Here is an 11,533-nt window from a genome sequence, read left to right on the forward strand (position 1 = left end):
TAGCCAATGATGTGGCGCATGTTTTCTATGTGAAGGACATGTCTACCAAGCCGAGAAAAAAGAAAAGATAAGGAAGCGAATACATCATACGATGAGCCAAAGCGCCACATAGTTCTTTCAAGGAAAAGAAACATCGTGGGAGTGGATGACAACATAGACATATCAGAAGATTATGAAAAGTTTAATGAAATTGCTCCATTCAGAGTGAACATTGACCCAAGCATCCAATTAAATGATGAAGATTGTCCATGGTTACGGCGCAAAGGGACACACGCGAAGAAAAATTTCACACGGCCCAAAGATCCCACTCTGGGATGTGATCTGCTTCACTGTCATCACTTATGTGTTTTGCGAATCTTTGTAATAGTTAATTAGGGTGCAAATGGGTCAATATGACACGAGGCTGGATGCACTTCATGTCCAAAATGGACAATCTCTTCTGAAGTATCAAAGTTTCGCACGAAAACTCATCTGTTACAAAAGGCATTTCATTTTTTAACTTATTACAACTCCAGACTTTTTATGCATTCAATATGCACCATTCAAAGCCACATCATCAACTTTTAACCCTTTCTAACATCATGTGCTATTTTTCATGCATTTACTGAATTTTTTGAGCTAAATGACCCTGAAATTGAAAATCACTACAGATGAACTCTGAAAAGGTCGAAAGTAGGCATGGTATCATCATTTCACCCACATGGCATGTGCAAAAAAGCAGAGAGGGTTACAGCAAAAACTGGATGCACTTCATGTACAAAATGGACAATTTCTTTCGAAGTATCAGGGTTTCGGACGAAAACTCCTCTGTTACAAAGGCAATTCATTTTTTTAACTTATTACAACTCTAGACTTTTTGTGCGTTCAATATGAACCATTCAAAGCCACGTCATCAACTTTCAACCCTTTCTGGTTGCTATTTTTCATGCATTTACTGATTTTTTGAGCTAAATGACCCTGAAATTGAAAAGCACTACAAATGAACTCTGAAAAGGTTGAAAATTGGCATGGTATCATCATTTCACCCACATAGCATGTGCAAAAGAGTATAGAGGGTTACGACAAAAACTGGATGCACTTCATGTACAAAATGGACAATCTCTTTCGAAGTATCAGGGTTTCTGACGAAATCTCATCTGTTACAAAGGCATTTCATTTTTTTAAATAACCTAAGTATTACCAAATTGAATATAATGATAAAACACACTAATATTAAATATAATATAAAAGAATCACTGAAAAATCTATTTATAAAGTAAAGTTATTCACAAACTATAGTGATTCACACAAAATTCAAATAATTCAAATTTAAACTATTCAAATTTGAAAACTAGTGGAACTAACAAAAAGTTTGTAATTTTTTGTACCTAAAGCAAAAATATTCACAAAGAAACTCTAAATACAGCAAAAAACAACTCAGAAATAAATAAAAGAAAATAAATAAAGTAGAAAAGAAAAAATTAAATAAAAAAGACCGCCTACTAGGCCACAGCGGCCTGCATATGACTAGAAACCCAACCTGTAGTTGGGCCAGGATGCAGGCCCGCTAGACCAGTAGGCCCAACAGGGCATGCAAGCAGAGGTAGGGCCAGAACGCCTGCAATAGAGAGGAGCTCGAGACAGCATGCAGGGCGGGGCTTACAAGCTGGTGCGGGTGGCTCTCGGCTAGCGAGGTGGGACTAAACTTGCCCGCACCGCACTTGCGCCAGCGCACCCCCTTTAGTACCAGGTCGTGGCTCCAACCGGTACTGAAGGAGGGTCTTTAGTACCGGTTGGAGCCACGACCCGGTACTAAAGGGGTCACTTCCCGCCGCTTGGGTTGGCCAAATTTGACCTTTAGGACCGGTTGGTGGCTCCAACCGGTACTAAAGGTCATTCCTATATATACAACACTTACGGATTTCGTCAATTTTCATCTCTTCCTCTGCTTCTTCTCCTCTGCCCCGTCGCCGCCCCCGTCGACGCCCCCATTGCCGCCCCGTCGTCGCCCCGTCCCCGTCACCACCCATAGCCGTGCCGTCCTCATCGCCATCCCCGTACTCCAACTAGTACTAAAGGTCATTCCTATATATACAACACTTACGAATTTTGTCAGTTTTCATCTCTTCCTCTGCTTCTTCTCCTCTGCCCCGTCGCCGCCCCCATCGCCGCCCCTCTCGACGCCCCCATTGCCGCCCCCGTCGTCGCCCCTGTCCCCGTCGCCGCCCATAGCCGTGCCGTCCCCATCGCCATCCCCGTCGTCGCCATCCCTGTCGCTGCCCCGGCCCGTCGCTGCCCGTCTCCATCCCCGTCGCCTCGCGGGTGAGCTCCTGCCCCGCCATGGCCACACACACACACACATTGTTAGTTATAAAAATGTTAGTAATTTTATGTTTTTAGTTATAGAAATATTTATATAAATGTTAGAAATTTTTCTATTTTTTAGTTATAGAAATGTTAGTTTTAGCTAGATGAATTAGATTAATGTCAAATTGTTAGACGATGATCGATGTTATAGATGCATATAGAATTTTGACATATGCAACGATATCATTTTTTAAATTTGATATAAGAAATCACAATCCAATTATTTAAAAAATGTAATGTTTGCATATAGTATTTGTTCTCGACGATGCTCGGCCCGCATCCTCGCCGTCGACCCGTTCACGACGACGCTTCAGAGGACCCATGTCTGGTGATCATCACATGTTTTAAATTATTTGAAGATATAATAACCAATCAATCTTTCTTCTTTCAGTCCTCCGGATCGAGCAAATCTGACAGCAGGACAGTGCAAGGCCCGACCAAAAAGTTGAAGCCGGGCGTAAAGTACAACATCGATGCCATCAAAACTGATGGTGAACCAATCTTGACTAAGAATAGTGCGAACAAGTTCATTCGTCAGTGCTGAGTTCTTGTGAAGGACCAATTCCCAATCTCGATGCAAGAATGGAAAAAGCTAGCAAAGGAACGTCCAGATCTTACTTGGGTTGATGACAGAGGAAAAGATCTGCTTTGGGAATCTCTCATGGAACATTTCACCCTACCAGATGATTTCACAGATGCATATGTGCAGAAAGTGAAGGCCGCTGCTCTTAAGAAGATGGCAGTTGCATTCAACAACCACAAGAAAAGTATATGGTCCAAGTACGTCGAAGGAGGAAAGAAGACTCCAGAATTCAAGGGAACACTGGAGAAGCAAAGAGAGCACTGGCCCGATTCCATGAAATTCAAGGAATCATAATTATCTAAGGAACATTCGAGAGTAAACAAGGCCAATGCCGAAAAAAGGAGCAGTTCCATAAGCTGGGGCCAGGTGGCTACACGGTGGCAATGCCTAAGTGGGATAAGTCTGAGCAAGAGATGATGGATGCAGAGGTCACTCCAGTTACTAAGAGTTGGCCCCCCAGGGTGAGGACTTGGTTCTATGCGCATGGGGGCGTTGGACCCGAAGACAGGCGAGGTTTCAAAGAGGGCAAGTCTTAAAGGAGTCGAAGATTAGATACTTGTTGCAATAGAAGAGGCTCGAATGGGGGTGTTCATGCCCAACAGAGAGAACGACGAGCTTACGCGCGCCTTGGGAAATCATGAACACCTGGGAAGAACACGAGGTAAAGGCGTTGTTCTGTGGTATGAGGGGTTTGCGGATTGGAACACCGACTACAGAAGCCGTGCGAGAAGGAAGATGGAGGAGGAGAAGAAGAGGAAGCTAGAGGAGGAGCAAAGGCAGCAGGAAGCAGAAGACCTTAAAGGCCTAGAATCAAAGCACGCGGAGTTGGCACTCCAATTCCAGCGGCAGCAGCAGCAAATCGACTCACTTACTCAAGAAAGGGGGTCTCAGCGGCAGCAGCTAGCGGATGATCCAGCATTGGATAGCACCGTCCCATCCATGCCGAGAAGTAGCATGGGTTCCACCCCAGGCAAAGCACAGCTGCTGGATAGATACCCTATGGATGACATGATGGAGAGCACTAATTGTGAGCTACACTTCAAAATGAAGAACATATCCATGAAGGTGGCGGACGCCGTTGCTTATACAAATTCCCTTGAAGAAACCTTCCATTGCAACCCGATTCCAGCTGGCTATGCTCGTGTCATGGTTGATGAGGTGGTGGACCAATATTCGGGGCTAGAGCTACATTCCTGGAGGTGACGAGGAGCACACACCAGGAGAGGCCAAACATCGTATCATCCTATGGAGAAAGGATTGCATCATCTTTCCAAGGCCACCGACACCACGTCAGCCGACTCCTCCTCGAAGTCCGCCACCGCGTTAGCAATCTCCTGCTCCTCCAAGTGATCATCAGCCACCGCCTCAGCATAGTCATGCTCCTTCAAGTCCGCCAACGCGTCAGGCCACTCCTCCTCCTCCAAGTCCGACACCGTGTTAGGCCACTCCTGCTCCGAGTCCGGCACCGCGTCAGCCCACTCCTCCTCTTCCAAGTCCGGCACCGCGTCAGCCCACTTCTCCTCCAAGTCAGCCACGTCAGCCATCTCCGCCAACTCAGGAACATCGGAAGAGAGCCGCCGTAGCTATGGTGCGTAGCGGTACAGGTCGAGGTAGTATAGGAGGTACAGGCGGAGGCAAGCAATTTCAATATGGTCCAAGCCTCGCACCTCTTCTGCAGAGGCCTTACGACATGACAGAGGAGCAAAACACAGCCATAGTGAAGGCCCAAGTGGATGCCCATTTTGGACCGAAATCGGCACCACCGCCAAAGAAGAAAGTGCTTGAGAAAATCGTTGACCACTTTATTCATATGGCAAGAAAACCAGCTCCCAAGCCTGTTGACTCAGACTATGAGCGCCAAATCAGAAAGGCACATCAAGCACAACGAAAGAACGAGTCAAGCTCGAGCTCGAGCCAAGCAGCTACCAAAAAAGCGGGAAAATCATTCCCCAGCTGGGAGAACAGGCAGTGCAATCAATCCCCCCGCTCATTGTACCAACACATGCGAGTACCGGCACCGATCAGCTGGTAATGACCGACGACCATATAAGGCAGGCTGAAGAGATCGGATGCACTGTAAAACAACTCCTAGGCTTGGAGCCCATGGAAAATTTTAAAGAGGAGAAGCTAAAACGGAAATATGTCCGCGTCCAACCTCTGGTCAAGCTTGAGGAGGTCAAGAACCTCCCAACGAGAATGTATGAATTGCATGATTGGTACATGAAAATTACCAAGAGTTCCAATCGATTGTCCCTCATGGTGAACGTCAAGGAAGAGCATTAATTCCATGCGCTAGCTCTGCCCATTGAGTATACATAACTATTTCAGTTATTCAATCAAGATACACTCGACAAATCTCTCGTCAATTGCTATTGTCTATAAGTGATTTCTTTCTGTAATTTAAGTCTCAAGCTAGCCGTAGTGCTCATTGATCGATCATTACCTGTAATTATCCTCACTATATTCTTTTCCGTGGTATTATGCAGGATGAAGATGTGTGAAATGAAAAAAGCTGGACGCTATGGGATTGGGTTCATTGACCCAAATACCATTAATGAAGATACATGGAAATTGCATTGGTATCAAGCAAATGTAGAGAAATACATGCTAGAGTTCTTGAAGCACCTCAATAGCAATGAAGATATACTACTTCCTTACAACTTCCTGTGAGTCACACTGTCTTGTACTACAAATTCTATTTTTTCTTAATAGCTAGCTAGATGTTAATAATTAAGTGTATAGGGTTTAGGGTATAGTTGATGAGTTTTATGCACATGCCCTCTTAATTAAGACATGCAAACGTGTGCGCATGCAGTTACCACTGGATCTTGTTAATCATTAAGTGTATAGGGTTTAGGGAGAAGCTATGTACCTAGGTTAGGGTCATAGGCCTGACCTAGACACCCTCCACTAGGACATCACCCTAAATCCAGAAGTATTCAAGGGATACCATCATCCACTCGACCAGAAACCTTCCACTCGGAAGACTCAGTGTCACTCGACCATGATAATGATCACTCGACGATCAGAAGACCTAAAGCCACTCTGTATAGCAACGGTCGAACGTTTACCCTGTAGACTTAATCGTCATTTATGTCACTTTATTGCTGGCGTTACCAGAAACGGCCCATCTTTATGTACCTAAACCCTGTGTAACTGAGGGCTGGAGGGGTCTGGCGAACTCTATATAAGCCACCCCCTCCTCAGGGACAAGGGTCCGCATCCCTGTAATACCACACTCATATAATCCAGTCGACCGCCTCCGGGCACCGAGATGTAGGGCTTTTACTTCCACCAAGAAGGGCCTGAACTCATAAATCTTGTGTGTACAACTTCACCATAGCTGGGATCTTGCCTCCTCATACCTACCCCCCATTCTACTATCAGTCTTAGAACCACGACAGTTGGCGCCCACCTTGGGGCAGGTGTCTTAGCGACTTTTTGGTGAAGTTGCGATTTTTTGGATCCATATCATCATGGTTTCCGGCGGTGGATTGGCTGAGGGCCACAAGATCCATCTCGGCACGCTCGTCTTCGTTGCCGACGACTCCGCCTAGCTTCAGGAAGCTCCCCTTGACGTCGAGGCGCTCCCCGTCCACAAGGCGACACACTTTCGTGCGTGCGCTCGTGGCATCCTTCTTCGTCAGCCATGGACCCAGTATCGGTCGGCTCCCGTGGTGTCTTCGCTCCCTGCTGTTCGGCGACGCAAGCGATCTGGTCGGTCACGGCTTCAGCGGTGGGTGTAACATGCGGTGGCCCGCCAGTCGGCCACCCCACAAGTCATGGCGATCGAGCCCGACGAAACTCTCTACGGCATGTTTGACCTATCGACTGGCTCCGTTGAGACCGCATCCAAATGCGACAGCAGCGATCCTGCGGCTGAGGTCTTGATGGTCGACGGACCACACAGTCCTCCTGGCTTCCGCCGCGACGATGGCGGCGATGGTGGTGGTGATCCGTCGCGCGCTCACGAGGAATACCGCCCGAGCCTCTTTCTTCGCAGCGGAGAGAATAGCTTCGCCGCCGCAACATGGATGCACTTCACACGCACATCGTTGGGGAAACCTCCGAGGCCCGGGCCATGGAGGATGCACGCCTGGCCAATTTGGCTGAGCGCACTCGACTGGAGAACCTTCAGCATGCACTCGACGAGCGTGCACGGCAACAGATCCCCGTGCCCAGTCGACGACAGCTTTTTCCGCCTCAACCTCAGGTATACCGCACTCTGATTCAAAATCTCATAGCTGCAGCCCGTATAGCAGAGTCAATTCAGCCTTCCCAATCGGAGGCTGGCAGAGGTTTGATGCAGATCCGGACCTTACTCCGAGCAGCAGGAGAGCAGAACATAACAGTATCTCAGTCGCGGAATAGGATTCATAGCAGGTCTGTGATGGCGGATACAGTCCAGTCGGCCCACGGCCCAAGATCGCCCCCGCGGCATGAGGGACGTGGGCATCGGCAGGAGAAATACAGAAACCACGAGCAGTATGATCACCGACTCGGTCGTGATGACTGTCGTCGAGTGCCCACACCTTCTCCGAGGAGTGGATCATATGTGCCTCGGCAATATGATGATAGACGCCCTCGCAGTGGTGAGCGAAGAGTACCAACCGACCCAAGGGAGCCAGGCTTTGATGTGAGATCTATTGTCGTTCAAGGTCTAGTTGAAAGGAACAGAGCACACAGGGAGGGCCTTGACAGAGATCAACCGACTGGCAGCAGAGTTCATGTTTCAGGTCCAGAGTGTTTCAGCAGAGCCATCAGAGCCGCAGTAATTCCTCCCAACTTCAGGTTGGCGACTGGAGTCAGCAAGTTCACTGGCGAGTCCAGGCCTGATATTTCGCTTGAGGATTACCAAGTGGCTGTACAAATTGGTGGTGGCAATGATGAAGTAGCCATGAAGCATCTTCCTCTGATGTTGGAAGGATCAACCAGAGCATGGTTGACTCAGTTAGCACCAGGCAGTATATTCAGCTGGGAAGAACTTGCCCGAGTGTTTTTCAAAACTTTTGAGGGTACTTGCAAGCGGCCAGCGGGATTACCGGAATTGCAGCATTGCGTGCAAAAACCGAGTGAGACTCTAAGAGATTACATTCAGAGGTGGACCACTTTGCACCACACAGTGGAAAATGTGTCCCACCATCAAGCAGTTTGCGCTTTCAAAGAAGGCGTCAAAAATCAAGAGCTGGTCATGAAATTCGGTCAGACAGGAGATATGTCTCTGACTCAGATGATGGAAATAGCCACTCGGTATGCTAACGGAGAAGAGGAGCATCGGCTCCGCAGTGGAAAGAGTAAACCAGTCGGTCAGGACACCGGTGGAGGCACTTCCAATCAGAAACAGAAGCGTAAAGCTGAACCTGCAGGACCTGATGAAACTGCAGGGAAAGTTTAAAGGGAAATCTAAGGGGCCCTGGACCCCTAAGAATGTAAAAGATGCAGCTGGTAATGATGTGATGGATTTTCCATGTCACATTCACACCAAGAACGACGAAGAAGGCAATTTGATTTATCCCAAGCATACCACTCGACAGTGTCGAGTTCTGATCGAGCAATTCCGAGAGAAACAGCCTCATGAGAAGGAAAAGGAATCTGGCAAAGATGAAGACAAACAGGACGATGATGGTTTTCCCAATGTCAATTCCAGCCTAATGATTTTTGCTGGCGTTGAGAGCAAAAGTCGACTGAAAGTAATCAACAGAGAGGTGAATATGGTTGCTCCGGCAATGACAACATACTTGAAGTGGTCACAAACGGCCATCACATTCGACCAGTCTGATCATCCTGCTCGCATAGCCACTCCTGGGAAGCAAGCGTTGGTGGTCGACCCAGTTGTTGGAGGCACTAGACTGACCAAAGTGCTAATGGATGGTGGTAGTGGCCTGAATATCCTTTATGCTGAAACCATAAAGGGGATGGGCATTCCGATGTCCAAACTTAGTGAGAGCAATATGAGCTTTCACGATGTTATCCCTGGCAAGAAGGCTGAATCACTTGGCCAGATAACCCTTGACGTGGTTTTTGGTGATTCAAAGAATTACCATAAGGAAAAGTTGACATTTGAAGTAGTGGATTTCCAGAGTGCTTATCATGCTATTCTGGGAAGGCCTACATATGCACGTTTTATGGCCCGACCATGTTACGTGTATCTCAAGTTGAAAATGCCTAGTCCCAGAGGAGTGATCACGGTCACTAGCAATCGGCAAAAGGCGGAGGAATGCTTCCAGAAGGGTTCCAAAATTGCCGATGCACAAATGGCAGCAGTTGAAATGCAAGAGTATCAGAAAAATGCGGATCCGAGTGATTTGCTGCGAGCAAAGAGGCCTGCCACAGATTCTGCATTTTAGTCGTCCGGAGAAACGAAACCGATTCATATTCACCCGACCGATCCTAATGCTGCTCCTACTCATATCTCAACTTCACTCGACAGCAAATAGGAAGAAGCGCTCATCCAGATCCTCCGTGAGAACTGGGACATCTTTGCATGGAAACCTTCTGACATGCCGGGTGTACCCAGGGGACTGGCTGAGCATCGTTTGCGAGTCGACCTGAAAGTGAAGCCAGTCAAGGAACATCTTAGACGGTCTGCCGTACAGAAGAGAAAAGCAATTGGCGAGGAAGTGGCTCGGCTCCTAGTAGCTAAGTTCATCCGAGAGATTTACCACTCCGAGTGGCTTGCCAATGTTGTCATGGTCCCCAGGAAGGACGATTCACTTCGTATGTGCATTGACTTCAAGAATATCAATTGGGCCTTCCCGAAAGATCATTTTCCTCTTCCTCATATTGATCAAATCACCGACTCAACTGCGGGGTGTGAGCATTTGTCTTTTCTAGACGCCTATTCCGGGTATCATCAGATCCGACTGTATGGACCCGATGAGATAAAAACAACTTTCATCATTCCATTTGGGTGCTTTTGTTATGTCACCATGCCACTCGGTCTCAAGAACGCTAGCACCACATTTATGAGGATGATTCAGAAGTGCCTGCTCACTCAAATCAGTCGGAATGTGGAAGCATATATGGATGACATTGTGGTCAAGTCACGCAAACGTTCCGACCTACTGACTGACCTCGCTGAAACCTTTGCCAACCTAAGAAGGTATGATATCAAGCTTAATCCGTCAAAATGCACATTCAGAGTTCCAGGAGGAAAGTTACTCGGTTTCCTCATTTCCGAACGAGGTATCGATGCCAACCCAGAGAAAGTTGGAGCCATACTCTGGATGAAACGCCCTGTGCATGTGCATGACGTTCATAAGCTTACTGGTTGTTTGGCCGCCTTGAGTCGATTCATCTCTCGCCTCAGTGAAAAGGCACTGCCTCTTTGCCGACCGATGATGAAATCTGATAAGTTCGAGTGGACTCCTAAAGCTGATGCAGTGTTTGTAGAACTCAAAACCCTGCTTTCCACACAGCTGGTGCTCGCTGCCCCAATCAGCAAAGAGCCTTTATTGCTTTATATTGCAGCCATTGGACAAGTCGTCAGTACAGTACTTACGGTGAAGCAGGAAGAAGAAGTAAAAATCTATAAAGTTCAGCGCCCAGTGTATTATATTTCTGAAGTCTTGATTCCATCCAAGCAAAGATATCCTCACTATTAGAAGCTTATCTATGGGATCTACATGACCACAAAGAAGGTTGCACATTATTTCTCTGATCACTCTGTTACAATCATCAGCGATGCACCTTTGTCAGAAATTTTGAACAACAGAGATGCAACTGGTTGAGTGGCAAAGTGGGCGATTGAACTCCTTCCCTTGGATATCAAGTTTGAGGCAAAGAAAGCTATCAAGTCCCAGGCAATAGCATATTTCCTCGCCGAGTGGGTCGAGCAGCAACAACCGACTCAAAGTGGCAAAGTGGGCGATTGAACTCCTTCCCTTGGATATCAAGTTTGAGGCAAAGAAAGCTATCAAGTCCCAGGCAATAGCATATTTCCTCGCCGAGTGGGTCGAGCAGCAACAACCGACTCAAATTCAGTCGGAGCATTGGACCATGTTCTTCGATGGATCCAAGATGCTGAACGGTTCTGGTGCTGGGGTGGTATTGGTATCCCCTCGAGGAGACAGACTCAACTATGTTCTTCAGATTCATTTTGATTCCTCCAACAACGAAGCCGAATATGAAGCACTTAGGTACGGGTTGCGTATGGCCATTTCACTCGGCGTCCGTCGCCTAATGGTCTACGGCGACTCAGATTTGGTGGTTAATCAAGTAATGAAGGAGTGGGACGTTAGAAGCCCGGCTATGACTGGTTATTGCAATGCAGTGAGAAAGTTAGAGAAGAAGTTTGAGGGGTTAGAGCTCCATCATATACCCCGACTGAAAAATCAAGCAGCTGATGATTTGGCAAAGATAGGCTCGGAGCGTGAGCCCATTCCCAGTAATGTTTTCTTGGAACATCTCCACATGCCGTCTGTCCAAGAGGATCCCTTCACGAAATAGCCCCCACAACCTAAGAGCCCTATTGATCCGACTGAAGTTGAAGTCCCAGCCGTGGTCGACTTGGTCATGGAAGTTTTGGTTGTCATACCAGATTGGACAGTACTGTACATCGCGTATATTCTCAGGAAGGAGCTTCCAGAGGATGAAGAAGAGGCT

This window comes from Triticum urartu, chromosome 6, assembly GCF_003073215.2.
Source record: "Triticum urartu cultivar G1812 chromosome 6, Tu2.1, whole genome shotgun sequence".
Lineage (NCBI taxonomy): Eukaryota > Viridiplantae > Streptophyta > Magnoliopsida > Poales > Poaceae > Triticum > Triticum urartu.